The following is a 27439-nucleotide window of genomic DNA, read 5'->3' on the forward strand; positions in this document are numbered from 1 at the left end:
ATACTTTTATAAATGTCAGAACAGGTTGTCCACCCCACCTTTTCCCGCCCTCGTAGTTCTGTCACAGAGGACATCAGAGAGGAGGTCCCCCAGCGTGAGGTTACAGCTAAGGATCCTTTTTGAAATGGATGGTGACACTGACATGTTTTCTTATTCATGTGTTTGCAAAGTACCTGGTGCCGGTGTCTGGGCTGAACCCATTCTGTTAATGGCTGTCCCTTTTGTGATGTTGCAGGAATGGGCATGCCAGAGGCAACAGCACTGGAAGCCATAATTAGAATGTTGTGCTAAGATGTTCCCAGCTTTGTGTACAATTGGGACCGGGAGAAGTCAGTCTTTATTTGTGAATGGTTCTTACTTTGTTTGAAGAATGGCTTATTCAATAAATGTGCCTTAGTCATGAATGGGTGTGTTTTTCACTGTGGAGCCACTGGATGGCAGTGTGGGGTGCTCTATATTGGGTCTGTCATGACAGCAACTGTTTCACTTAGTTCCAGCTATTTTGCACAAAGTTTTACAAAGTCTGTTTCAGTAGCACATTCAAAGCATTACACAGTACGATTTTGTATCAACATGACCACGTTAGAGCCAAGGCTTTACACTTTTGGGAGCATACATTTTCTTAATAACAATCACAGAAACATAACCGAGAACACCCCCCCCCCCGTTTCCCATATACATAAAAGGGAAATGTATTCAGGCCCTCGAGGTGGCTCTGGCAAGTGAGCCCAGCTGCATGTGACAAGGGTGGGGAGGAGTTCCTTCTTGGCCATCGCCTTTGAGTATAGGGGTCACTGCCCCTATTCCTCTAGCACCGGGTCAGCAACCTTTTTCAGCCATGGGCCGGTCCACCGTCCCTGAGACCATGTGTGGGCCGGACTGTATTTGAAGGGGGGGGGGAATGAATGAATTCCTATGCCCCACAAATAACCCAGAGATACATTTTAAATAAAAGGACACATTCTACTCATGGAAAAACATGCTGATTCCCAGACCGTGCACAGGCCAGATTGAGAATGGGCCATATCTGGCCCTCAGGCCTTAAGCTACCTACCCCTGCTCTAGCAGGAGCGATTGTGGGGCTTCCTTGCCCGCTTCCATTCAGCTCTGCCATCCTCAAATGGCAAGTCTCCTTCAGCGATTGTGGGAGCGGACAGGCTGGAAGCTGAAGCGGCTTCCCTTGGAGTAGGCTTTGCTTTGCTTTCTGTTGACCTCAATCTGTGTTTTTAATGTTCTGTTGGGTACTTGCAGCTCCTCCTTCCCCCTCTTGGAATTAGGATTGGGGGACAATCTCCCATTAAATTACAGTATTTTAACTTTTCTTCAGAACACACAGGGGGTGGGGAGAAGTTTGTTAAGGGTTTCAGAACTTACAGGGTTAAAGAGTTCTGAATGACGTCTCACATTGTTGAGGCGTGGTTACAGACACATTCGGGAGGGGTTTTACTCTGAGTGTTTTAGTCTGTGTTTGCCCGGACGGAAGGCGAGAGAGAAAATGCCTGCTCTCTCACCAGGAAATTTATGAGCTGTTTTAGTGCACGAATAAAGTCTTGGAGATAAGCAAGACAAGCTGCGTCAAGTCTGACATTATTACCCACACACTGCGTTCGCTTCATGCTGCTGCGATTACTCTGCTAAGCCAGCCAAGGAGGGCGGAGAGGACGTTTCCATGTCCGGAGGGAGCAGGAGTGCACAGTGGAAGCCTGCAGGACTCCATATGGCCCTCTTGGCGGCCACAAGTCATGGACAGGTTATGGAGCTTTTGTAATGCTTTGAAGCCTTTGCAGAAGGAACGTCCCACGTGTGGGGGAAGCCAGCTGGAAGAAGCTGGGGCCAGCTAGAGCTTGCTGAGGCTGAGAGAAGCTCGCTGGGAGAAGGGGCTGATCTGCCGGAAGCCGGAGGAAGCTACTGCCAGACGTGAGTACGCTTAACCCCGGGGGAGGAGATGGCAGACGGTCAGGAATCATTTAACGTCCCCTTCGAAAAATTAAATGGACAAAATTGGCAAGAATGGAGCCGGAAGCTGAAGGCCTGGCTGGTAGCCAAGGGGCTGTGGGAGGCAACCCAGGGGCCCCCGCTACGGGCTGCAGCAGGCGCAATGGCTGCGGAGGTTGCTGCTGCTCATGCTTCGCAGAGGAAAAACCAGAAAGCCCTGGGAGCTATAGTGCTCAGTTTGGAGGGTTCCCAGCTAGACCTGGTTGAAGGGCTTGACACTGCTCAGGAGGCTTATACTGCTCTTGAGAGGGTGCACCACAGGACCACGGCTGGTGCAAAGATCCACACCACCAGGCGCTTGTTTGAGATGAAGCTGTGCCCCGGTGGGAACATCAGGCAGCATGTTACTGAGATGCTCTCTGTTTTCAATGAGTTGAGGCTGTTGCAAGTCAACTTCTCAGAGGAGCTGAAGGTTTATATTTTGCTCAGCTCTCTGGACAAAAGTTATGACAATTTGTGTCTGTCTTTGATGAGTCCACAGGATTTGACTCTCCAGTACGTGACTGGACGCTTATCGGACGAACAGGAACGGTGTGTCAGAGAGGGCAGGTCTGGCGCAGGGAGCTCCACCGGTTGCAGAGGGGGGGCCAAGCCAGATGAGAGCTCTGTTCAGGCTTTTTCCACTCGTTGGTGTTATCTCTGTGGGTCCAACAGCCATTTCAAAAGAGCTTGTCCACAGAGGAGCAGAGAGGCCGGGCAGGATGTCTCCAAGGTCGTTTCCCATGGGAACCAGTCTCGGAGAGGAGGCCAGCGTGGGAACGCGAAGGAAGGACGTGACTCAGAGAAGGGAGACTGTTATCATCTCACGGCTTCTCTGGCGGCTTTGAAAAACAACTCCAGCAGGGACACAGCTGTGCAGTGGATAGTGGATTCAGGTGGCAGTCATCACCTGATTGGAACGCCACCTGCTGGGGGGCTGCAGAACTGCAGGGCTGTTTCAGCTGGGACAACTGTTACGTTTGCTAATGGGTCACAAAAGCCAGTGTCTAATGTTGCAAATATTTATGTTTCCTTTTTGCAGGCGGAGCTGGAGTGCTACCTTGTGCCAGAGATGCATTGTTGCCTGTTATCTGTACCTGCTCTTGTAAAGCAAGGGAACAAAGTTTGCTTTGAAAATGCTGCCTGTTCCATTTTCAGAGGGGGGAAACAGCTTGTCAACGTGGAATGCAAGAACAATCTCTTTGTTCTGGAAACACCTCTAGAGGGTGGGGGGAATGCCGGAAGAGCACAGGCGCAGTGTGCTAGTGTTCCCAGCCATGATTCATGTGTTCATGTATGGCACAGGAGAACGATTCACAGCTGTTTGGAAGATGTTCAGAGGTTGCCCAGCTGCACTAAGGGTTGCAGAATCACACCATGTGGGAAATCCCTAGAGTGCAGGGCATGCAGAAAGGTAAAGGTACAAAGGTGCAGTTATCCCGGGATAAAGAGGGTAACCACAAAACCTTTTGAGCTTGTTCACACAGACCTTGCAGGACCCATGGAGTGTAAGAGTCTGGGTGGGGCCAGGTTTGTGCTGACAGTAACAGATGATTTTTCTCAGAATGGATGGTCTTTCTCTCTCAAAACGCAGGGGGAGGCAGCGCAACTGATTAAGGATTGGGTTGCGGAGGCGGAACTAAGGTTCTCCACCAAAGTGCAAGGGTTCAAGAGTGACCGTGGGTCACAGTTCACTGGGTCTGCTCTGAAGGAGTTTTTCAAGCAAAAGGGAATTCGTCACCAGGTGACGGGTGCTAAGTTTCCTCAAGAGAGAGGCGTGGCAGAGCACAGGAGTGAAACACTGGCTGAAGCTGTCAGGGTTTTACTGTGTGACTCTGGGCTGCCTCAGAGCTTTTGGAGTGAAGCTTGGAAATCTGCCAGCTTTGTCTTTAACAGGTCCTACAATCACGTTGTAGGTGGCACACCGTTTTTTCTGTTGCACAAGAAAAAGCCACAGGTGCATTTCTTCCGTGTGTTTGGGTGCAGGGCTTCAGTGCCAATACCAACAGCTCAACGGAAGGAAGGTGGTCCAAGGTACCAGGACATGATCTTCTGTGGGTATGATCCTGCAACAAATGGGTGGAAGTTTGCATACCCGGAGGGTGATCAGACCAAGCTGCTGGTCAGCAAGCATGCTGAGTTCTGTGAGCAGGGTGGTTGGTCACGACCTAGGGATGGTCCTGATGTTCTCTCAGGGTGTCTGTCTGATTCTGAGGGGGAGGAAAGGGAAGAAGGAGATACAGAGGTGGTGCCTGTTGCTGAAGACCAGGTTGCTGAAGAGGGTCAAGCACAGGGGTGGGTTTCTCCACAGGTTAAGAGGGAACCCAAGAGCGAGCCTTCATCTCCTGTTAGCAAAATGCAGAAGGCCCGAAGACGCAGCAAGTCAGAGGGGGAGTCTTCTGAGGTGGGAGAAACACATGCTGATCCCAGTGGGTCAGGAGGAGCACCTGAGGTTGTGCTTCGGCGGTCAACTCACACCACAAAGGGGATTCCACCGGAGAGGTTTCAGGTCACCAGTGCGTGGGTTGGTTTCGCACAGTGTGATTCTGGGAGTGTGGAAGGGATTCAACAATTGCCTGGGACGGATGCCAGTGGGAGGCAAAAGGCAATGGGAGGTGAGTTGAACTCAAAGAGGGCTGTAAATAGGTGTCCTCAGTTTCCCTCAAGATGCAAGACGAGAGGGGGTGTTAAGGGTTTCAGAACTTACAGGGTTAAAGAGTTCTGAATGACGTCTCACATTCTTGAGGCGTGGTTACAGACACATTCGGGAGGGGTTTTACTCTGAGTGTTTTAGTCTGTGTTTGCCCGGACGGAAGGCGAGAGAGAAAATGCCTACTCTCTCACCAGGAAATTTATGAGCTGTTTTAGTGCACGAATAAAGTCTTGGAGATAAGCAAGACAAGCTGCGTCAAGTCTGACATTATTACCCACACACTGCGTTCGCTTCATGCCGCTGCGATTACTCTGCTAAGCCAGCCAAGGAGGGCGGAGAGGACGTTTCCATGTCCGGAGGGAGCAGGGGTGCACAGTGGAAGCCTGCAGGACTCCATATGGCCCTCCTGGCAGCCACAAGTCATGGACAAAGTTATGGTGAAGAAGCCGTTTTTGGAGATCATGCAAAAACCGTCTTGAATGTTTGAGTAGAGCAACTCCAGGGCATGAGCCAAGTAGCAGCAGGGTAGGGGCCACATGTAGAGCAAGTCCCACACTGAGGTCAAAAACACACATAGAGGCAGCAAGACTTCTTCAGTAATAGTTTACTGAGCTTTCAAAGCATACAGTTCTCACTGGGTCTCCAGTGAGGCATGAAACTTAGCTCCTGAGAGCAAATCCAGTTTCAGCAGTAAAAAAATACAGCACACAGGATATCTAGGTCAGGAACACACACCGGCAGAAGGGAGCAAGGAAGGAAAGAGGCTGGAATGACACAGGGCAATGGATGTGTGTCTTTCGCTTCCTGTCGTCTGGGTGGGAAGTCAGCAACTCGGCATCTGCAGGGGCTTCACGAAGAAAAACTTTCTGCCTCCTGCTTCCAGGCATATCCCAGAAACACACACTGTGATTCACGGTGTATTGCAATATCAATTGCTTTACAAAGCCCTGATCCTCATCACCAGCAATCTAGATTCCCCCTCTCTATCAAAATGAACTTTACATATAAAATTATAATCACTGTTGTGAGACATTACCTTCATTATTTCATGACTATAGAGTTTTACATATAAGCACTCCATACATCTAAATGGGTTCTCCCCTTTAGATCTCCCTAGATGTTTCATAAAAACTCCATTGTAACTAAAGCACTTTCTGCGATGTTTTCATCTAAACTGCTTCTCGTCTTTGAGTTTGTTGTTGGTTTGTAGGGCGTCAGCTCTTAAAGTTACTCCTGACCGTGAAGAAGAAGAAAAGTTTGGGTTTGATATCCCGCTTTATCACTACCCGAAGGAGTTTCAAAGTGGCTAACATTCTCCTTTCCCTTCCTCCCCCACAACAAACACTCTGTGAGGTGAGTGGGGCTGAGAGACTTCAGAGAAGTGTGACTGGCCCAAGGTCACCCAGCAGCTGCATGTGGAGGAGGGGAGACGCGAACCTGGTTCCCAAGATTACAAGTCTATCACTCTGAACCACTACACCACACTGGCTCTGTTGATGTAGGACTTCCAATAGGACTGAACCTCTACCCTTAAAGTTCTTCTTGACATTTATGTGGTTTGTCTCTTGTGTGAGTTTGTTGACGTAAATCAAGGGTTTCACTCTGACTGAAGCCATAAGTGCTTTCCCCCCTGTGTCTGTAGATGTCTTCCTCTAAGATTTTCACTCTTACTGAAACGTTTCCGCACTCCATTCATTAAAATGATCTCAACCCTGTATGCGTCCGTTGATGTATATTGAGGTGCCCACTCTGACTGAAGCTCTTTCCGCACTCCATACATTTATATGGTTTCTCCCCTGTGTGTGTTCGTCAATGTAAATGGAGTCTTGAACTGTCACTGAAGCTCTTTCCGCACTCCATACATTTGAATGGTTTCTCCCCTGTGTGAATCTGTTGATGTGTTCTAAGGTGTGCACTCTGACTGAAATACTTTCCACACTCCATACATTTATATGGTTTTTCACCCGTGTGAGTCCGTTGATGTAATTTAAGGTTTCCAATCTGACTGAAGCTCTTTCCACACTCCATGCATTTGAATGGTTTCTCTCCTGTGCGAGTCCGTTGATGTGTTCTAAGGTGCGCAATTTGACTGAAGCTCTTTCCACACTCCGTACATTTATATGGTTTCTCCCCTGTGTGAGTCTGTTGATGTCTTCTAAGGTTTCCATTGAAACTGAAGCTCCTTCCACACTCCATACATTCAAATGTTTCTTCTCCTGTGTGAGTCCAATGGTGTTTACTGAGCTGTCCACTCCGCTTGAAGCTTTTTCCACACTCCAGGCATTTAAATGGTTTCTCTCCTGTGTGAGTCTGTTGATGCGTTCTAAGTTTACCATTGTCACTAAAGCTCTTTCCGCACTCCAAACATTTAAATGGTTTCTCTCCTGTGTGAGTTCGTTTGTGTCTTCTAAGGTTTCCATTATCACTAAAGCTCTTTCCGCACTCCATACATATAAATGGTTTCTCCCGTGTGAGTCCGTTGATGTATATTGAGGTGTCCACTGTGACTGAAGCTCTTTCCGCACTCCATACATTTATATGGTTTCTCCCCTGTGTGTGTTCGTCGATGTAAATGGAGTCTTGAACTGTCACTGAAGCTCTTTCCGCACTCCATGCATTTATATGGTTTCTCCCCTGTGTGAGTCCGTTGATGTCTTCTAAGTGTTCCATTATCACTAAAGCTCTTTCCGCACTCCATGCATTTAAATGGTTTCTCCCCTGTGTGAATCCATTGATGTCTTTTAAGGGTTGCATTGAAACTGAAGCTCCTTCCGCAAATCATGCATTTAAATGGTTTCTGCCCTGTGTGAGTCTGTTGATGTCTTCTAAGGTTTCCATTGAAACTGAAGCTCCTTCCACACTCCATACATTCAAATGCTTTTTCTCCTGTGTGAGTCCAATGGTGTTTATTGAGCTGTCCACTCTGACTGAAGCTCTTTCCACACTCCATGCATTTAAAAGGTTGTTCCCCTGTGTGCGTCTGTTCATATTTTCTAAGGTTTCCATTCTGACTGAAGCTCTTTCCACACTCCATACATTTAAAAGGTTTCTCACCTGTATGTGTCCGTTGATGTAAATTTAAGTGTCCCCTCTGACTGAAGTTCTTTCCACACTCTGTGCATTGAAATCGTTTCTTGCCCATGTGAGTCCGCTGATGTCTTCTAAGTTTTCCACTATCAGTGAAACTTTTTCCACTCTCCATACCTTTAAATGGTTTCTCCCGTTTGAGTTCATTGATGTGAGATATGTGTGCTCATTCAGTGAAGCATATTCCACATTTCACACTTTTTAATGGCTATTCCTAATGAAACGAAAGGTTCCCCATCTCCCAGAATTCTGACTGTCTTCTGTATCACCTTCTTCAGAATGGGCGGAAAGGAAATCCTATTTTGGTTTCAAGGAAGAGAAGAAAGGGAAAGAGAGCACATCAAACGCCATTAGCAGCTTTTCTTATTTCAACATTTCCTATATTCCCCTGCCTCCTACCCATGTTCCCAGTTTTTATGAAATGAAGATGCAATGATGTCAAATGATAGTTATGCATCAGCAACCTTTCGTAATCCTCAATCATCATTAATAAAGCAGCATGATCTTGGAATACAGCCTTTCCAAATCAATTGTTTCCTCACAGGAAATACAGCTGCTCTCTGTCCAAGAAACAGTCCTCTCTTTCTCTGGTTCATGATTCCTTTGGACATTCCCCATCCTCTGCATCATAATCCTCCATCCACCCCTGTCTCTTAATGAATCACCTGCACAGTCCCATTGGCCTCAGGAGGTCCAAGTGGACTTTATGTGAGACCAAGGTCTACATCTTCTCCAGGGACTGTGGTCTGGGTCAGTCAGAGAACTAGTGACCAGGCTTGGTGCTTGGGGTCAGCTGAATGGGTGCTCAGGGAAGCTCCTGTTCTTAGAGATGGACCTCCGTCTACATGCCACACATTGAATGGAGAGAGCAGGAGAAGCAGATGGCAAATGGGAATCTCAGACGGAAACACCCACCCCAATGGTTCTTTATAATGTTGATGTCCTGCCTGATCTTGTGCCCCTCTGCTGATACAGAACTATCCTAATCTGGCACTTTCAAAGCTGGATATTCAAGGCAAAGGGATAACTGTACTTAGTGGAAACTTCAGCCTTGAATATATGGTATTGATTCATTGATGCGCTGAAGTTGTGTTATCTCTGGAGACAAGAATTTTTTCCTGATTTGTCTTACGTACCATAATTATACAATGTCTTGGGGTTTTAGAGGAGCGGCGGTACCTTTGGTGGGGGAAATGTCATGCACCTTATGGGGTAATCTATCCACCACTGGTCCCCACCCTGCACTCAGCTCTCACCTGTGGCTTCCAGAAGCTGTCAGCATGCAACAGGGGCCACAATCCCAGAAACAGCTTCAACCGGCCGGCTAAACCAGGTGAGGATAGCTGATGGGTCTCAAATCCTTGGTGGGTTGGGGAATTCTGCTGCAGGTGAAGGCAGGCCCTGGTGGATGGAGAGGATGAGAAGAACAGTGAAGCCCACAGTCAAGAAGGCAGATTCTGCCCATCCTGCAGAGGAAAGGGAAGGGAGCCCATTGAGAAGGAAAACTCTGATCCTAAACTTTGCTGCCTCATGACTTATCTTCAGGAGAAGAAAATGCTATGGAGGAAAACCTACACAAATCTTGAGTGGAGTCTCTAAGACGGTTGGATGGTGTCCTGCACACTTTCTTCATTCAACTCCTGCAGCCAAGCTGGTGTCAAACATACTGCTCTGCTTTCCTTGGGACCATATCAGCCAGGCTGAGAAGGGGGTCTAGTTGTCTAGGCAGCCCAGGACCCCCAAACACACTGCCCAGGCTTCCATTGCTGCTAACACAGAAGTTTCAGGCGGAGAGATGAGCTCAGACCTGTGTATCAAAGTCTCTCCGATGTGGAACAAGGAAAACAGAAGACTTTGATCTGGCGCCTTTGAAGTGGTGATACAATCGGCAACCCGTGCATCTCTTTTAGTTGTTTCTATTGGGATTAACGACCTAACTTTCCGCTCTCTTTTTCTTTTTTGGCTATGGACTTTGTTTTACCTCTCCCTGTGGACTTACAAATTTGTTAAGATTCCCAAGTATTCGAACTGCTAGATCGGTGGAACTGTCAGTTTTTGGACTTTGCTATTTTGTTAGTTTGAACTGCTACATCTGAGTGTTACTTGAACTGTCATACTGAAACATTGTTTCTGGCACTCTTTGGAGACAGTGTTTTGCCCCAAAGATTAACTCTGCTGAATTTAAGGAAAGACCGTAGGAAATTGTGGCTGTATGGACGTTGCTTTAAAAGTTTTGTAACTTTGAAATAACTTTCCATGATTAGCAAACTTGCTATTTCCCTCAAGGTATGTTTGAACTCCCCCTAGAGGACTTTGGATTTATAACTTTCTGGGACTTGTTTTATCCTCTTTTCTCCTATCTTATTTGTTTATTCTCTGGACTTGTGGATTCCCATGGGACCATACATATTTTTTTTTAATATAAAATATTTATTAAAGATTTTGAGGGGACCATACATAATTTGACCTTGGCACGTAGACAGAAGTGGAATGAGTGGCACTGGGAAAACAAGAGCGGCTAAAGCTAAAGCTAAACAAACAACTCTGACCCTAACTTCACAGCTGCATAGATCATCTGTTCCTGCTATTTTGGGGACACAAGAGGAAGGAACTGAGCAAACTTTGTTGGAAGGTATGGCTGCAGGAGAATCTGCTTCAGTATTAGAAAAAATCTTTGAAAAACTAGAAAAATTGGATAAAAAAGCCGACGAGCAATCGGCTAAGATTGACCAAACTACAGCCAGTGTTAATAAATTAACTGAACAAGTTGCTCTGAATGCACAATCAATTGGGAAACTATTTGAATCCACCACAGAAAATCGCAAGTTAGCTGAGGAAGCTAACCAAAAAGCAGAGGCATTAAAGGAGGAGGTAAAACCATTGCACAAGCAGGTTGGTGAACAGCAGGCCTATCTGTCTATGTTAGAACAACGCAGTAGGGAAAATAATTTGAGACTGAGGTCAATTCCAGAACTTGAACAAGGGGACTTAATTCAGTACTTGACAAAAGAATTTTCTAAGTTTTGGCCCTTGGAAGAAGATAAGGACTTTAAAATTGTGACGGCTTTCAGACTCGGAAAAGTTGTAAGGAAGGACAAGCCCAGAGACTGTTTAATTATTTTGGGATCCAAGGAGGAAAGAGATAAAATATTGAGCCTACATTACCAAAAATCACTTGAAATTCAGGATAGGAAGGCAGAAATTTACAAAGATATCCCGAAACAACTTTTGGACCTTAGAGCTACCTACACAGAGTTAGCAAAATTGCTGAGGAGTAATTCAATTCCTTTTAGGTGGGAATTTCCTCAAGGACTTTCCTTTACATTCAGAGGGAAGAAAGTGAAAATTAAGACAGCCGAGGACAAAGAACAATTTTTGAGTGCCTACGGAGGAGACCTTCAAAAAGGGATTCCAGGAATTCCAGGGCCTGGGCCATTGGCGGTACCTACACCTTTGGTGCCTGAAGACCGGAAGAAAGAGACGCCACCACCAAAGTAATAACAGATTTGCCCATGATGTCTCTGCAGCTTCTTAGTTGGAATATTAATGGGTGTAATTCCCCGGAAAAAAGGAGAAGGATATTTCATTTATTAAAGAAAGAACAATTGGACATTATTTGCTTGCAGGAAATGCACGTGACTAGGCTCCACAGAAAAGTACTAATCAACAAGAGACTAGGCCAATAATTTATTTCATCGGATCGAGTCAAGAAAAGAGGAGTGGTGATATATGCAAAGGAGAGCCTATCACCAAAATTTCTATTTAAAGACGAGCAAGGAAAAATTATGGCAATTGAGATACAAACTCAGGGTGAAAAATTTTTGATATTGGGAATTTATGCACCAAATGAGGGGAAATCGGAATTCTACAAGAGACTGCATGAGACAATGCTGGACTATCTGGACTATAGTAACATCATTATGATGGGGGATATGAATGGGGTGGTTTCCACAAACATGGATAAGTCACAAGGTCAGAATATAACAAAAGACGGTAGACTACCTAAGACTTTTTTCGAACTAACGGATAATATGGACTTGATTGACATCTGGAGGACAAAGAACCCCCTAGGTAGAGAAGGAACATTCTTTTCTGAAGCCCAACTGACATGGACGAGAATCGACCAGATATGGATAACTAGAGGACTGGCTCCTAAGATTAGAAAGGTGGAAATCTGCCCAAAAACCTGCTCCGACCATAACACAATAAAGATGGATATGAGACTAACTCCAACCGGCGCTTTCAGATGGAGGATGAATGACACCTTGTTAAGAGATCAGGGGATTATCCAAAAGGCCCAAAAGACTTTGAAGGACTACTTTGAAATAAACTTGAATACTACAGTGGAAAAAAGAGTAATCTGGGATGCAAGTAAAGCTGTTATGAGGGGGTTTCTGATACAACAGAATACAATAAAGAAAAGAGCAACAAATGACAAAAAGGATAAGATTTTGGAGAAAATAAAGGAGTGTGAGAAAAAGCTGAGATCAAAACCAAAGTCACAGGAGATTCTGAGAGAAATTAAACTTTACCAAGCGCAGTATTCTAAATTGATAAATCAGGAAGTTGAGTGGAAGATTAAGCTAATGAAACAAAGGACATTTGAATCTGCAAATAAATGTGGGAAGCTGCTAGCATGGCAACTGAAAAAGAGACAAAAACTGAACACAGTTACCAACCTAGAGATTGAAGGAAGAAATATCCAGAACCCTGTGGAAATCAGAAAGTGCTTCCAGAGATACTTTAAACAACTCTATATGCAAGGGCCGCAAAATGAGATTGAGATAGACCAATTTTTAAGAAGGAATGGACTACCAAAACTGTCTCAAGAAAACAGGACAATTCTGAATCTTAAAATAACACAAGAAGAGATTGAAGGTGCCATTCAGAACATGCAACTGGGCAAGTTTCCAGGGCCAGATGGGCTTACCTCCAAATATTATAAGATATTGAAAGATTATTTGAAACAAGCATTAATGGAGGTTTGCAATGAGATTATGGAGGGGAAGAGGGCACCGGAATCATGGAAAGAAGCGTTCATCACATTGATACCCAAATTGGAAACTGAAAAGACACAACTTAAGAACTACCGTCCCATCTCCCTTTTAAATGTGGATTATAAAATCTTTGCAGACATTTTGGCAAATAGATTCAAAAGAGTGTTAAATGAGGTGATTCATAAAGATCAGGCAGGCTTTCTCCCAGGTAGACATTTGAGTGATAACACTAGGAACATCATTGATATCTTGGAACTCTTGCAAATGAACATAAATACAAAAGCAGTGTTGATTTTTATAGATGCGGAGAAGGCCTTTGATAATATTTCATGGAAGTTTATGAAGAAAAACCTTGAAGGGATGCGAGTGGGACGGGGGTTTGAGAGTGGTATAGAGGCAATTTATTCAGAACAAAAAGCTAAACTGATAGTTAACAATGTGGTGACAGAAGAGTTCAAGATTGAAAAAGGAACACGACAAGGTTGCCCTCTATCCCCTCTGTTATTTATCTCAGTCCTGGAGGTGCTCTTGAATATGATCAGAGGGGACCGGTTGGTTGAAGGAATTCAGGTCGGAGCTAAACAGTACAAACTTAAAGCTTTTGCAGATGACTTTGTTTTGACACTACAGAAGCCAGAATCTAGTACGAAAAGGGTTTTAGAATTGATTCATGATTTTGGTCAGGTGGCTGGATTTAAATCAAACAAGCAAAAAACTAAGGTTTTGGAAAAGAACATGACAACTTTGGAATCAGAAAGGTTTCAGAAAGAGACAGATTTAAATGTGGTTAAAAAGGTGAAATACTTAGGGGTTAACATGACTGCTAAAAATTTGAATTTATTTAAGGACAATTATGAAAAGTGTTGGTCAGAAATTAAAAAGGATTTAGAAAGCTGGTCAAGATTGAAGCTTTCCTTGTTGGGCCGAATTGCTGCTATAAAGATGAATGTATTGCCAAAAATGCTGTTTTTGTTTCAGAACCTACAGATTGTGGACAGGGTGGAGTGTTTCAGGAGGTGGCAGAAATATATTTCTAAATTTGTCTGGCAGGGCAAAAAGCCCAGAATAAAATTCAAAATATTAACCGATGCAAAGGAAAGAGGGGGGTTTGCCCTGCCAGACTTAAGGTTGTATTATGAATCAGCAGCTTTCTGCTGGTTGAAAGACTGGCTGCTTCTAGAGAAGACTGATGTTTTGGATCTGGAAGGGTTTAATAACACTTTTGGATGGCATGCATATTTGTGGTACGACAAGGTAAAAGTGCATAAGGCCTTCAAGAACCATATTGTCAGGAAAGCAATATTAAATCTCTGGATAAAATACAAAGACTTACTAGAAAGTAAGACCCCAAGGTGGTTGTCACCAATGGAAGCTAAGGCCCCGAAAAGACTCAATATGGAGGCCAAATGGCCGAAGTATTGGGAAATAGTAGAAAAAGTTGGAGATACTTGGAGATTGCAGAGTTTTGAGAAATTACAGGATAAAGTGCGAGATTGGCTACATTATGCTCAGATTAGGGAGGTTTTCAATTTGGACAAAAAAATAGGTTTCCAGGTGGAAAAATCAAAATTAGAAACAGAACTGCTAGAACCTAAAATTAAGGTACTTTCAAGAATGTATAACTTGCTGTTAAAATGGAATACACAGGATGAAACGGTCAAATCAGCTATGATTAAATGGGCACAGGACATTGGGTATAACATTATGTTTGCTGACTGGGAACGTTTGTGGACCACCGGTGTTAAATTTACGGCATGTAATGCCTTGAAAGAAAATATTATGAAAATGATATACCGGTGGTACATGACTCCAGTCAAGCTCGCAAAAATATACGATCTGCCTGATAACAAATGTTGGAAATGCATGGAAACTGAAGGGACTTTCTTTCACCTCTGGTGGACGTGCCCAAGGGTTAAGGCCTTCTGGGAAATGATTTATAATGAGCTGAAAAAGGTATTTAAGTATACCTTCCCTAAGAAACCAGAGGCTTTCCTTTTGGGCATAGTAGGATAGAGGGTGTTAAAGAAGGATCAAACTCTTTTTTTGTATGCAACAACAGCAGCAAGAATTCTTATTGCAAAACATTGGAAGACCCAGGATTTGCCTACGCTGGAAGAATGGCAGACGCAACTGATAGACTACATGGAATTGGCAGAAATGACTGGCAGAATTCGAGACTTGGGAGAAGAGACAGTGGAAGAGGACTGGAAAAAGTTTAAGGACTATTTGCAAAAACATTATAAGCTGCATGAATGTTAAAAAGATGCAGGATAGAAAATGACATGGTACCAATAACTGAACCGTAAGAAATATGAGAATAAGTGATATTTAAGAAAAAAGAACTAATTTGGAGTAATATTATGTTAAGATTAGGTTTTTAAATATATGATAAAAATATGTAAGGATGGATACATAATATTTGAAAACTACAATATAAGTATTGAAACAAGGTGATAAATTGCTGCTTATAAATTTATAATTGGGAACGCAGGAATGGGAGATGTGAGGAGGTCAATTTTTTTTGAAAATTTGATGTTAGACAGTGGATGTTATCTTTTTTCTTTTTTTCTTTATCTTATGCTTTGCTCTTTTGTTCTGTATGTTTATCTTTGTTTGTTTATTGTTTAAAATTTTCAATAAATATTATTTTTTAAAAAAGAAAGTTAATAAAAGTATTGTGGCTGAAGCTTTTGTGGGCTGCAGGACCAGGAAAGCTCCTGCCACCATGGTCCTTCCAATGGGGATTCAGGCCTCATCATGGGACTTGAACTGCCCTGGCTGATTATCTCCAATGGGATAGATATTGAGAGGAAAGCTGTTTCCTGGTTCTGCTGGATCTCTCAGCAGCTTTGGAGACCTTTGACCATGGTATCCTTCTGGACCCTCTAGGGGAGCTGGGGAAATTACTATGCAGTGGCTCCCCTCCTTCCTCCTGGGCCATGTCCAGAAAGTGGTGTTAGGTGATGAGTGCTCTGAGCCCTGGGTGCTCCCTTGTGGGGTGCCTCAGAACTCCATCCTCTCCCCCATGCTTTTAAGTATTTATACAAAGCTGCTGGGAGAGATCATCAGGGGTTTGGATTGGGTGTTCACCAGTATGTGGGTGATACCAAGCTCTTCCTCTCTTTTAAATTGGAACCAGTGAAGGCGGTGAATGCTCTGTGTTGGTGCCTAGAGGTGATTTGAGGATGGGTGGCAGCTAACAGATTGAGGCTGAATCCTGACAAGACAGAAGTACTGTCCCTGGACGACAGTCAGATGTGGAGGATTCCCTGGTTCTGAATGGGGTAACTGTGGCCCTAAAGGACCAGGTGCACAGCCTGGGGGGCATTTTGGACTCACAGCTGTGCATGGAGGTGTAGGTCAGTTCTGTGTCCAGAGCAGCTGTCTGCCAGCTCCATCTGGTACACCGGATGAGACCCTCCCTGCCCTCGGACTGTCTCACCAGAGTGGCGCATGCTCTGGTTATCTCTAGTTTGGACTACTGTCATGTGTTCTACATGGGGCTACCTTTGAAGGTGACTAAGAAACTGCAACTAATCCAGAATGCGGCAGCTGGACTAGTAAATGGGAGCAGCCGCGGAAACCACATAACACTGGTCCTAAAGGATCTTCCTTGGCTCCCAGCACATTTCCAAGCACAATTCAAACCTTTAAAGTGACTTAGTTGCATTTTTCAGGCATAGAAAAGTACTGATCTAATGTAGAGAGATCAATCATTCCTGGTCTATTGCTTCAAGAAGGTTCTGGTGGTTTTACTCTGTGTGATACAAAGCTGGTGTTTTCTCTAGCTGGAACATTTTAGCTGATAAGGGAGTTTCCTTTCTGCTGAGAGCAGGTGGTGGGATCAATTGTTATGAGGTGTACATTATTCTCATACTCAATGCACCAGGCAGTGGAAAAGACTCTTAAAGATGGAAGCCTGAGAGAGAGGAAAAGGTTTCTGGCTGCTTCCTGGGTGGGATTGGGGAAACAAAGAGCTGCTTCTGAGAAGGCCTCTCCCCTCTTAGAATCATAGAATCATAGAATCATAGAATCATAGAGTTGGAAGAGACCACAAGGGCCATCGAGTCCAACCCCCTGCCAAGCAGGAAACACCATCAGAGCACTCCTGACATATGGTTGTCAAGCCTCTGCTTAAAGACCTCCAAAGTAGGAGACTCCACCACACTCCTTGGCAGCAAATTCCACTGTCGAACAGCTCTTACTGTCAGGAAGTTCTTCCGAATGTTTAGGTGGAATCTTCTTTCTTGTAGTTTGGATCCATTGCTCCGTGTCCGCTTCTCTGGAGCAGCAGAAAACAACCTTTCTCCCTCCTCTATGTGACATCCTTTTATATATTTGAACATGGCTATCATATCACCCCTTAACCTCCTCTTCTCCAGGCTAAACATGCCCAGCTCCCTTAGCCGTTCCTCATAAGGCATCGTTTCCAGGCCTTTGACCATTTTGGTTGCCCTCCTCTGGACACGTTCCAGTTTGTCAGTGTCCTTCTTGAACTGTGGTGCCCAGAACTGGACACAGTACTCCAGGTGAGGTCTGACCAGAGCAGAATACAGTGGCACTATTACTTCCCTTGATCTAGATGCTATACTCCTATTGATGCAGCCCAGAATTGCATTGGCTTTTTTAGCTGCCGCGTCACACTGTTGGCTCATGTCAAGTTTGTGGTCAACCAAGACTCCTAGATCCTTTTCACATGTACTGCTCTCAAGCCAGGTGTCACCCATCTTGTATTTGTGCCTCTCATTTTTTTTGCCCAAGTGCAATACTTTACATTTCTCCCTGTTAAAATTCATCTTGTTTGTTTTGGCCCAGTTCTCTAATCTGTCAAGGTCGTTTTGAAGTGTGATCCTGTCCTCTGGGGTGTTAGCCACCCCTCCTAGTTTGGTGTCATCTGCAAATTTGATCAGGATGCCCTTGAGTCCATCATCCAAGTCGTTGATAAAGATGTTGAATAAGACCGGGCCCAAGACAGAACCCTGTGGCACCCCACTAGTCACTCTTCTCCAGGATGAAGAGGAACCATTGATGAGCACCCTTTGGGTTCGGGCAGTCAGCCAGTTACAAATCCACTGAGTGGTAGCATAGTCAAGACCGCATTTTACCAGCTTCTTTACAAGAATATCATGGGGCACCTTGTCAAATGCCTTGCTGAAATCAAGGTAGGCTACATCCACTGCGTTCCCTTCATCTACCAGGCTTGTAATTCTGTCAAAAAACGAGATCAGGTTAGTCTGACATGACTTATTTTTCAGAAATCCATGCTGACTATTGGTGATCACAGCATTCCTTTCTAGGTGCTCACAGACTGTTTGCTTAATGATCTGTTCCAGAATCTTCCCTGGTATTGATGTCAGACTGACTGGGCGGTAATTATTTGGGTCCTCTCTTTTCCCCTTTTTGAAAATAGGGACAACATTTGCCCTCCTCCAGTCTGCCGGGACTTCGCCTGTTCTCCAGGAATTCTCAAAGATGACTGCCAGTGGTTCTGAGATCACATCTGCCAGTTCTTTTAATACTCTTGGATGCAGTTCGTCTGGCCCTGGAGACTTGAATACATCTAAACTAGCCAAATATTCTTGTACTATCTCCTTAGTTATTCTGGGCTGTGTTTCCTTTGCTGAATCATTTGCTCCAAATTCTTCAGGTCGGGCATTGTTTTCTTTATCGGAGAAGACTGAGGCAAAGAAGGCATTGAGTAGTTCAGCCCTTTCTGTGTCCCCTGTTTGCATTTCACCATCTTCTCCTCTGAGTGACCCCACTGTTTCTTTGTTCTTCCTTTTGCTACGAACATACCCATAAAAGCCTTTTTTGTTGCTTTTAACCTCTCTAGCAAGCCTGAGTTCATTCTGTGCTTTAGCTTTTCTGACTTTGTGTCTACACGTGCTGGCTATTTGTTTGAATTCCTCTTTGGTGGTTTCTCCCCTTTTCCATTTTTTGTACACATCCTTTTTTAATCTTAATTCAGTTAAAAGTTCTTTAGATAGCCACCCTGGCTTCTTTAGGCACCTTCCACGTTTCCGTCTCATTGGTATTGCCTGTCGTTGTGCTTTTACTATCTCCCTCTTAACAAACTCCCAGCCATCATGAACTCCCTTTCCTTTTAGTATTGCTGTCCATGGGATCTCACCCAGCACTTCCCTAAGTTTTATGAAGTCGGCTTTCTTAAAGTCAAGAAATTGAGTCCTAGTATGCTTGGCTGCTCCTTTCCGCTGTATAGTAAACTTCAGAAGAGCATGATCACTCGCGCCTAATGATCCTTCCACATCTACCCCACTAACCAGGTCATCAACATTGGTTAGGACCAGATCTAAAATGGCTGTTCCTCTTGTTGCTTCTCCCACTTTCTGGACAATGAAGTTGTCTGCAAGGCCAGTGAGGAATCTGTTTGACCTTATGCTCTTGGCTGAGTTTGTCGTCCAACAAATATCCGGGTAATTGAAGTCCCCCATTACTACTATCTCCCTTCCTTTTGCATGCTTGGCCATCTGTTCCAGGAAGGCATCATCTATGTCCTCCGTTTGGCTTGGGGATCTATAGTAAACTCCCACAATGAGGTCTCTGTTATTCTTCTCTCCCTTAATTTTGACCCAAATGCTCTCACTTTGGCTTTGAGGTTCTAAATCTTGGATTTCTTCACAGGTATACACATCCCTGACATATAACGCCACTCCTCCTCCTTTCTTGTCTGGTCTGTTTCTCTGAAATAGATTGTATCCCCCCATTATTACATTCCAATCGTGGGACTTATCCCACCAGGTTTCAGTGATGCCTATTATGTCATATTTAGTTTGCTGTACCAAGAGCTCAAGCTCATCTTGTTTATTTCCCATGCTTTGCGCATTAGTGTAGAGACATTGAAGTCCATTAATCATTCCCCCGTGTCTCTTATTTAAGGATTTTTTCCTCCCACCACTAGGTCCGCGTGCTGTTTGCTCCATTTGGTCTATGACATTTGGATGATCATCTTCATTAATTGATAGACTCCTACCTTCAGGAGCACTGTCTCCCTCCCCCACATTAGTCAGTTTAAAGCCCTCCTGATGAGGTTTCTGAGATTTTTGGCAAAAACATTTCTCCCAACCGTTGTGAGGTGCAGCCCATCACTTGCCAGAAGTCCATCTTCAAGAAACTGCAGTCCGTGATCTAAGAATCCAAACCGTTCCTGTTTACACCATTTGCGAAGCCAGCTGTTCACTTCCACTATTTTCCCCTCTCTCCCTGGGCCACGTCGTTCAACTGGGAGGACAGACGAGATGACAATTTGTGCATTTAGTTGCTTCAATTTCCTGCCGAGAGCCTCGTAGTCTCTTCCTGGACAGGGCAGGGGCTTATGGGGTGGGAAGAGGATGGAGGTTGCAGGAAGGAGGGGAGGGGGGACATGACCCCCCCACTTTCCAGGGATCCCTCTGGTTGCCTTGAAGGGGTGGCCGATTCCTGGGAGGGAGGGAGAAGCCAAGGCGGCCCCTCCAGAGAATCCCCGCAGGAGCCACCCTGGAGAAGTCTCCCCAAAGACTGGTCTTCCTCCCCCCCCATGCTGCCCTTCCCTGCCCCAAGGATGCTCCCCCTCCCCACTTCCTCGACTCCCTCCCTCTGTCCCAGAGTCTCCCCTGCACCCAGAGCCCCCCTCCTTGGCGCCTTATATGGTTAGGGTTATGTCTGCCGCTGCCAAGGCGCCTAAGGGGCCAAGGAAAGCCCCCTTCGCAGCACACGTGCAGGGATCCAGGCCCTTCCCATGGGGCCCACGAAAGGCGCTTTGGGGAGCTGGCGGGGGTCTCTGGGTCCTTTTCTCCCCTCTCCTCCCCCCCCGCGACCCCTTTACCTCTTTGTCCTCGCTCCCGAGTCTCATTCCTTTCCTGCAACATCCACGGGGGGCGGGGATCCTCCTCTTCCCATCCTCCTCCCCTTTCCGAAAGCGCCCCCCCCCGCGAGCTACGCAGCAGAGCAGCAATTCGGAGTAGAAGCTCCACTTGCGGGCGAAGCAGGCAGTTTGGGAGGGGGGTTCTCTCCCCTCATTCCCCTCACTCCCCTCACAGAAGCCGGATGGAGAGGAGGAGGAGCAGAAGGAAGAGGTGCGACATACTGGGGGTTTGAGGGTTGTGGGGGCGGAGTGAGAGGAGGATGTACCAGGGAGGGAGAAATTGAGGGGGGCGAAGGAGAGGAAGGTTTTCCCCCTCCCTTCTTCCTTCAGGGGATGAGGAGAGCGGGAAAAGGTTGATCCCGTCAATCCATTTGCAAAGCGGGGTCCCCCCCCCTACAATGTTTGCATTGCAAAATCCCTCCCCCACCCCACGCCATGAGCTTAGATCCATTCCATGTTTTAGGACCGTATTGGTGCACACTGAGTAGCGGGTTAGGCTCTGTGACTCCTGTGTTACGGAAAAAATGGGGCTTGGGCTTTTGCACACACAGCCCCGACACCCAGGTAAAATTCATCACATCTGTCTCCGTCAGAGGTAACAAAATGAGGCCAGGAATAAAACAAGGCAGCTGTTGATCTGTTTGCGCGCAGAGCCCCCCCCCCCCCAATGCGAGGAGTGAAGCAGCCCAGAAGTAAAGCGCGTTGCAATTTGGACACCCTCAGAAAGTAGCTTCCCCCCGTCACTGAGAGAGCACCCCAAAAACATCCCCGGCTGCGTCACAAAATGCGTTGTACCTGGAAATCAGATCAGACTCCGAGTTCATGTTTTGGCAACATTACAAGTCTGTCCATCCGGATGCCTGGCGATTCCGGCTCCCTGCCTTTTCCTGGCCAGCCTGAGAGATCACTGGAAAGGGCGGATTTCTTGACTCCAGAATCCATCATGGCAGACTGTTACGGAAGGGGGGGGGCATGTCTTCTTCACTACAATATATTTGCTCAATTTCTCTAGGACTCCATCACCCCTCCTCTGTCCTCCATAATCTCTCAAGTAATCCAGTCAAAATCACTCTGCCAAACCCTTCCTCCAGGCGATGCCAGGTGACAGACTATGCAAACATGGACCATTGCCTTCTCAGGATGTGCTTATCTGCGCATATCTCCAGCTCTCTGCATATTCACCCCTCCCTCCTCCATATGTTAATCTGTGTAACCCAACCTCTTCTTAATGTATTCATGATGTAACTGGGATGTATTTTGCACTGTATTCTGGGATATGGAGGGAAATTTCAAAAGTTCATGTCACCCCTTTCTCTGGGTTCAATCTCGTCTTGAACCTGTTGCGCAATAAACTTGGACCTTCTGCAGTTTGCTCCTGTGTCCGGCTGAGCTCATTTTCTTCCGCAGGGACCCACGGACTTAGTCCGATGAGCTGGGTGGCAGAGTAACCCCGCACCCAGATTTTAGCCGTAACACAGACCCGTTTCATTCAGGCATAGAGATCTGCTCTTTGGACCAGCCTGCTTGGACCATGTGGATCATCACTGAATCATATGGATCATCACTGGATCATCCATGATGTCATACCCATCTCACGGAGGGGGGGGGGCTCAGGAAGAATCTCCTGCCACGTGACTGGGGGAGTCTGGAGGCTGACTGGGGTCAGACAGGGCTGCTGTTTTGCTCTCCTTCCTATTTCAGCTCAGGTTTTCCTGGCAGAAGTTACATCTCATCAAGAAATGGGTAGATTCATTGAGGAAACGGGGCTAAGTGAAAGCATCCGTTGAAAAGAGGCAAACGTGTATACTTTGTTACCACCCAGTGAGTTGTGTTGCAAAGGCCATTTGCAGAAAGGCTCCTATTGTATCACCTGCGGCTACATGCCAGAGTTTTGGTGTTTTGTGGAAATGTGTCTGTGTAAATGCACTTATCCCCGTGCATTTATAATGGCAAGACATGAAATCCCATGAGATCCACAAGCACCAAACCCATAAGCCAACATAGGACTCCAAAAGCACAGAATGAAGCAGCCCTATCAAAAGCTGGGTGTCTAACAACAACTTTTTTTGTACCCCATCCATCTGACTGGATTGCTCCAGCCACTCTGGGCAGCTTCCAAAAGAATAGAAGAAAACATAACCCAACATGAAATATTAAAAGCTTCTCGATACAGAGCTGCTTTCAGGCGTAGGGCTTTCAAGGTCAGCGCCAGCACTTTGAATGGTCCTCGGAAACGGACCGGGAGCCAGTGAAGATTTCTTAGGACCCGTGTTCAGGGGCCAGCTGTTAGGGGGCCTTTCAGCTGCTGTCCATAACTGAATGTATCCCTTGCCGGAAGTAATCCATAATCCTTTCCTCCTCCGCCTTCTCGGGATGCCATTGGTGCGCGATGCTCCGGCTCTCGAGAGAGGGAGAGGCGTGAATTGGGTGCGCTCGGCTTGCCAAGGGTTAAATGGAAACGAGCTAGATTCCTAGACAGGGAGGTAAGACGGGGGGGCAGCGTCCTCCCGAGCGAAAGCCCAATCCCCCCCTTTCCTGCAAGAAGTCGGGTGTGTGGGGGTCCCGTTGGTTCGGCTCTGCAGAGGCTGCCTGGGGGCGCCTGCTGGGATCCGGTGAGTCTCCTCTCTCCCAGGATAGGGCCCATGGGGAGAGCGGGGGTCCCAGCGCTGCATGGCGAGAGGGGGGCAAGTCAGGGCGCGGAGGGTCGCAGGAGGGCGGCAGCTCTGCTCTTCCTTTGCATGGATGCGCTGCTAGCCCCTTGGATCCAGAAGTGGGGAAATGCATGCAGAGAAACCCCATTCAGGTGTATGGATCAGTCCCCTTGTATAACAGACGTTGTCCGCAGATAGAAACATTCGGACATGAAATATACCCTGGTCCCTAAAACCTCACCTGTGAAAGGAGAAGGAAGGAAGGCAGAGAAGAGAAAGCGCTTCCTCTTGCAGGTGTTACCAGAAAAATCCGAGGGCTCCCTTGGACAAAAACAAAGACACCAACCAGGATAACTTGGAGCAAAACAGCAGCCTGTAGGCTTGGCCTTTATTGAACTGTTGCAACAGGGTGTTCCCCTCAATCGCAGAAGAGAGGAAAGACCCACAAAGATGGTCTGCAAGCCCTTATAAACACTTTTGAAATTCCCATCCTCCAGGTCAAGCCCACCCCCAGAAACATCATGCATACATTACAGAAAGGAGGGGTTGACATCATGCATACATTACAGAAGGGGTTGACATCATGCATACATTACAGAAAGGAGGGGTTGAGGGAGGAGTTGTGGAGGTAACCTGAGTGTCTTGTCACCTGGCTGGTTCCTCCTTTCCCCCTGCCCATGAGTCACTTCCAGGAGACAAAGGGGAGTTTGCAGTTTCCTGCCCCCAGAGGGAAGATCTGATTATTGTCCTTTGTTTCAGTCCATGCTGAATCCACTACCATATGCAAGTTCTTTGTCATTTTGATGGTCTTCTGTCTGGGATTATCAGGGCTGACATAGCAACTGGGCAGGGCTCCTGTGGATGTGCTGGGATGGTGAAGGGATTATGGCTGACCAGAACCAAGCCACCCCCCTTCGATAGTCCTTGTCACATGGAGTAAAATAAAATGGAACAGTGCAAATCCGATGTATGGTTGATTTTTCTATGAATTTATAACAGGAATGTGGCGTATGTAGTGTGTGAGTGTGTGTGTGTGTGAAGTTTGTACAAACAGAATGATTGGGGTGGGGGGGTTCCTGCTACACAGGGCAGAGTAAACCTGTGGAACTCCCTCCCACAAGAGGCAGAGGCCACCAATCAAGGTGGCGTTAAAAGAGGAGGAGGCCAATCCGTGGAGGAGGAGGGGGGTGATGGGGGAATCCTCTGCCCTGTCTCCCGCATAGGAGGCAGCCCTATGGTCTGATCCTGCAGGGCTCATTTTCTCCTCCAGTGCTTAGTGTTGGGATGCATCCAAAGAATCCGTGTGCTGGGCAGTCCTTGGATCAGCATGAAACTGCGACCTGAGATTCAGCAGTCTTCAGAAGTTGGGCACACACACTCAGCAGAGTAAACGCACAACAGAAGTGGCTGGAGAGGCATGTGTGAGCAGATTTACAAGCAGTTTATTCAACATAAAAAGGTAACAGTAAAGGTACCCCTGCCTGTACGGGCCAGTCTTACCAGACTCTAGGGTTGTGCGCTCATCTCAGTCTATAGGCCGGGAGCCAGCGCTGTCCGCAGACACCTCCGGGTCATGTGGCCAGTGTGACAAGCTGCATCTGGCGAGCCAGCGCAGCACACGGAACGCCGTTTACCTTCCCGCTGGTAAGCGGTCCCTATTTATCTACTTGCACCCGGGGGTGCTTTCAAACTGCTAGGTTGGCAGGCGCTGGGACCGAACGACGGGAGCGCAACCCGCCGCGGGGATTCGAACCGCCGACCATGCGATCGGCAAGTCCTAGGTGCTGAGGTTTTACCCACAGCGCCACCCGCGTCCTATTTATTCAACATACATCAGGACAAAGGAATCATGTCTGCTCTCCTTCATGTCCAAAGCAAGACAGCATAAGCAAAAGCTATACAGTGGTACCTCGGTTAAGTACTTAATTTGTTCTGGAGGTCCGTTCTTAACCTGAAAATGTTCTTAACCTGAAGCACCACTTTAGCTAATGGGGCCTCCTGCCGCTGCGCTGCTGGAGCACAATTTCTGTTCTCATCCTGAAGCAAAGTACTTAACCCGAGGTAATATTTCTGGGTTAGTGGTGTCTGTAACCTGAAGCCTCTGTAACCTGAGGTACCACTGTACACAAACAGAAGTTCCCAGCAAGCTGTGCTGGAATGTAAACAGGCATGTGACACACAACAGTCATGCCTGTCCCTTAAGATGGAACCGAAATATTCTAACACTTAGTTTCTCCAGATGCAAGCGTGGCCTCTGAGATTGCTGGGGGTTGGACTAGATGATCCTTGGGGTGCCATCCACCTCTACAGTTCCATGAAAGCACCACTGGAGGTCTCACAAGCCAAGGCACTGAGAGCAGGAGAGGTCCTGCTGGAATGGAAACAACCAGTGCAACTGTTTTAAAAAAGGAATCCAATGTGCTTGTTGTGGGGGGGACGGACTCCGTGAGGGGTAGATCCTTGATCTCCTTGGACAAAGAGGCAGGAGTGCAAAGTCCTTCATTAAGAGAGGCAGCCCAGCCAATCATCTGGCTGCTGCATTTTGAGCCAGTTCCCAGAGTCGCCTTCAAGGCAGCTCCACACAGAGAGCGTTGCCACCATCCCATCTGGCGCAGAGCAGGGAAGACCAGGGCCATGTCCTCTCTGTCCCGAAAGGTCTGTGGGGTGGGGAACTAGCCTGAGCTGGACATGGGCACCTGAGCCTCAAGCGACAATGATGGACCCAGGAGTGCCCTCAAGTATTCATGACTGGGGAGGGGGCATGTTAAGCAATATAACATCATCATCATCATCATCATCATTACTGTTAGTTCCCTGTCTGTACAGTGGTACCTCGGGTTACATAAGTTTCAGGTTACAACTCTGCTAACCCAGAAATAGTGCTTCAGATTTCGAACTTTGCTTCAGGATGAGAACAGAATTTGTGCTCTGGCGGCGCAGCAGCAGCTGGAGGCCCCATTAGCTAAGTAGTAGTGCTTCAGGTTAAGAACAGTTTTAGGTTAAGTACGGACCTTCAGAACGAATTAAGTACTTGACCCGAGGTACCACTGTAATCCAAATCTCCTAGAGCAGATTACAAAATTTTTAAAAACCAGTAAAAACAGTTGAAAACACATCACAGTGGTACTGCAGGTTAAGTACTTAATTCCTTCCGGAAGTCTGTTCTTAACCTGAAACTGTTCTTAACTAGACACCACTTTAGCTAATGGGGCCTCCCGCTGCCACCGCACGATTTCTGTTCTCATCCTGAGCAAGGTTCTTAACCCGAAGTACTATTTCTGGGTTAGCAGAGTCTGTAACCTGAAGCGTCTGTAACCCAAGGTACCACTGTACTCTCATAGAAAGGCGAGTCCTACTTTATTTGCTTTTAAGTGCACAGATGCACCCATCTTGCATGCTTAAGTACAGCAATTCCAGGGCATGAGCGGAGTAGGGGCCACGTGTAGAGCAAGTCCCTCACTTAGGTCAAAAACACACACAGAGGCAGCAGGACTTCTTCAGTAATAGTTTACTGAGCTTTCAAAGCATACAGTTCTCACTGGGTCCCCAGTGAGGCACAAAACTTAGCTCGTGAGAGCAAATCCAGTTTCAGCAGTAAGAAAATACAGCACACAGGATATCTAAGTCAGGCACACAAAACGGCAGAAGGGAGCAAGGGAGGAAAGAGGCTGGAAGGACACAGGGCAGTGGATGTGTGTCTTTCGCTTCCTGTCGTCTGGGAAAGAAGTCAGCAATTCAGCATCTGCAGGGGCTTCATGAAGCAAAGCTTTCTGCCGGCTGCTTCCAGGCAAATGAGCATCCCAGAAACACATACTGTGATCTGTGGTGTGTTGCCATATCAATTGTTTTTGGAAGGTTATCACGATGTGGTCTAGAAACCAGTATGGGACAATATATTGCCCTGCCCTCACTGACCACCAAGTAATCCAGATAAACCCTCACCCCTTCTCTATCGAAAGGTACTTTACATCTTAGATTATAATCACAGTGTTTGACATTGCCTTCAATATTTCATTACTATACAGTTTAACCATAAATTCCAGAACTTCGCATACACAACATGTGTTAATGACTGATTTCCTGCTGAGTTCATTTCTGTGAAGAAAAGAGTGGACTCCGAGAGGAAGACGTCCCGCACTCCATACATCTAAATGGGTTCTTCCATGTGAGAGTCCCTGGATTTTCCTTAAACACTCCATTGTAAATAAAGCACTTT

At 46.4% G+C, this 27439-nt stretch overlaps 2 protein-coding genes across 2 annotated transcripts in view; both read right to left on the reverse strand.

The window, feature by feature from the left end:
* Positions 1 to 27439, reverse strand: part of LOC309541252 (uncharacterized protein) — a 246014-nt gene that overhangs the window by 162304 nt on the left and 56271 nt on the right. Inside the window, exon 3 of the mRNA XM_082238889.1 lies at positions 8971 to 9115. The gene's annotated coding sequence lies outside the window, so the exon portion shown is untranslated. The remainder of the gene's footprint in view (positions 1 to 8970; positions 9116 to 27439) is intronic.
* The window catches only part of LOC309541304 (uncharacterized protein), a 118446-nt gene that overhangs the window by 82433 nt on the left and 8574 nt on the right, over positions 1 to 27439 (reverse strand). The window lies entirely within an intron of this gene.

The sequence above is a fragment of the Podarcis vaucheri genome, assembly GCF_965113315.1.
Source record: "Podarcis vaucheri genome assembly, chromosome: 10".
NCBI lineage: Eukaryota > Metazoa > Chordata > Lepidosauria > Squamata > Lacertidae > Podarcis > Podarcis vaucheri.